At 33.9% G+C, this 2,705-nt stretch overlaps 1 non-coding gene and 1 pseudogene across 1 annotated transcript; both read right to left on the reverse strand.

Annotated features, from left to right (window-relative positions):
* Window positions 1-1,701: 1,701 nt before the first annotated feature.
* LOC113187896 (small nucleolar RNA U3) lies at window positions 1,702-1,867 on the reverse strand (annotated as a pseudogene).
* Window positions 1,868-1,889: 22 nt separating this feature from the next.
* LOC113187898 (small nucleolar RNA SNORA77) lies at window positions 1,890-2,014 on the reverse strand. Its single transcript, XR_003301471.2, has one exon. It is a non-coding gene; the product is annotated as a small nucleolar RNA SNORA77 (small nucleolar RNA).
* Between the last annotated feature and the right edge of the window lie 691 nt (window positions 2,015-2,705).

Here is a 2,705-nt window from a genome sequence, read left to right on the forward strand (position 1 = left end):
ATTTACATTACTAATAACATGTCATACCAATATACTGACAAGGAGAATTAGCTCTTTAAAAATAGTTACAGTATTTTAAACTGAAATCAGTCTATGGCTCTAATAGCTTTAAAATCTCAGAAATTAAAATGAACTTGATATGTTGAATTATATATTTGTATGAAAGAAAATATTGTTAAAACATAACAGAATCAAGGATCTGGCTAACTTTTCTGACTTTAACCTGCATTAACCATGAAACTTAGGACAAGAAACTGCACCTTTGACTATACTGCCCTCATTCTGTTTAATGAAATATAATCAGCTAATATTTCTGGTGACCATTTAAATACATACTAAAATTCAAATCACAAGAAGTAATGTTTTCAAAGTATATATTTTGAAATTGGAAAACACCAATAAAAATTTACAGTGACTAAAGTCTTAATTGGGAATTTGGGCTGCATACAGAACATTGAAGAGAGGAAAATTTTACATAAATTTCCAAATTCATTATTCACTCGGGACTTTTTTTTTTTTTAACCATGACCCAAATGGAAGTTAGGGCATTCAAGGACTGACATCTTAACAACCTAATTCTGTAGCTAAATAAAACCCTGCAGGCACAGTTGCATTCAACTCATCTAGGTTAACTGACAGAAATAAAAAGTAACTTTCAAAGGTTGTTGGGTAATAAAGCCCCATCAAGTTATTGAAAAATTGATTAATAATATCAAAAGTATCACAGTTGTTTTGGGTGGGAGCTGGAGATCGATCGAACCCAGGGCCATTTGTAACTTCAAACATGTTGAACATGCACTTACCGCTGAGTTATACCCTCACATGACAGTTTTGTTAAATACTTGTTATTCATTTGAATCTCTTAAGGGCACCCCACAGGGATAGTGATTGAGATTTAAAAGAGACTTCCTTTATAAAAATTCTTATGAACTGAGTACAGAGGTGTGGTTTTTAATGTGATGCCAAACTTGAGGATTAGTAGTGGAGAATATCTATCTCAAAAACACAACAAAGTTTATTTCCAGGACACTTTCATCAGTTGATAATTCTAATTGTTCATCTATCAAACATTTATTGGGCATCTACAATGTAAAATGATTGGGCTACGCTCCAAAGGCCAAGAGCATAACACATAGCAATCCTCATCCTTAGTGGAAGAACTAGCCTACCAGACAGACGGTTTCTATATAGGTACAGAATAGGGGTAAGAAAGTACAACAAATTGTCATGATGAGTATTGTGAAAGGGATAGCAATGGTAGGGAAAAGACACCAAGAAGAGAAAAGAAGATGAACACTGGATTTCAACAAGAAACATCACAGCTAGATCATTTGAGGACAGTGAGTTGCTTTGGGATCAGGTGATTCTTTTCTTGGTAACCTCAGGAGCAGGACATTATCCCAGAAGCAATAAAGCATTATTAATGATTGGAAGAATAGTGCAGAAATAAAATACAATGAAGAATCAGTCAGTGTTATTCAGATTATTATTCTAGTATGTCATGGTGTGTTAGCTTTCAAAGAATTTTTTTTTTTTTTTTGGCTCATAGTTTGGGGGATTTCAGTTTGAATGGCCATGTTACTTTGGGCCTGTGATGATACATTATGGCCAGAAAGCAAAAGAAAAAAAGACAGGTTAAGGTTTCCAAATGCCCTTAATTGGTGTTCTTCCAATGACTTGAAGACCTCCCAACAAGCCCTCACCTCTTACAGAATCCACCATCTCCCAACAGTGCCAAGTTAGGGACCCAGCCTCTATCACATGGGCCTTTGGGGGATACTTAAGATCCAACTTGGTTAATAATAACAGCACATGATTAATCATAATAGTGACATACTATAGAAATGATCCCTGAAAGTATAGCCTTGTTCCCCCCCCCCCACCAAGTACCCTGTGTCCCCAGGCAGCTGCACTGTCCCTGACAGATTCAGGCAGCCACAGCTCCTGGAATGTTTTTTTAGCAGACTGAAAAAGCACCCGCCTGGGACTGCAGCTGGGTGCAGAGTGAGTCTGCAAGAGCTTTCAAGAGCTTTGTAATGTTGTGAACAACCAATAAAAAAAAATAAAATCTAAAAAAAAAAAATCATAATAGTGATCACTTACATAATTTTAATAATAATTATTGCCTGCTTTAATGAGCACAAATATTTTTCAAAATACTTTTAATGAATTAATACCTTTCTATTTTTCCCATTTTTGTAGATGAGAAAAGTAAGGCAAAATACTATATGACCCTGAAGTTATAGTAAATAAGTGGCAGAGCCAAGATTTAAATGAGGAAATCTTGATTCCAGAGTCAGTGCTGTTAAGTTCCACACTAATAATAACTCTCATTTTAAATTTTATATTTTGTAATATTTCCCCAAAATACTTTCACTATGATTACATCTATCATTATTTTAATGTTAATGTTCCTAATGTCTATTATTATTTGCAATTTGCATCTTGGAAAAAAAGGATTCTAAATTTCAGATTAGTTTTGATAGTCTCCTTTCTTTGAAATATATATTTAAATTTGTTCATTATCACCATGTAATTCAATTATCTTTACAGTGAACATACAGAAATAGGATATTTTACTTTCCAGTATCATGTTAGCATTACATTTTCCCCTTAGAAAAATGGAAATAGACTTTGGTTGCAAAATTGTTGCTCTTTTCCCCCTCTCATAATGCATTGTTTATCATGGGTTAACTTTATTTAAT

The sequence above is a fragment of the Urocitellus parryii genome, chromosome 10, assembly GCF_045843805.1.
Source record: "Urocitellus parryii isolate mUroPar1 chromosome 10, mUroPar1.hap1, whole genome shotgun sequence".
Classification (NCBI taxonomy): domain Eukaryota; kingdom Metazoa; phylum Chordata; class Mammalia; order Rodentia; family Sciuridae; genus Urocitellus; species Urocitellus parryii.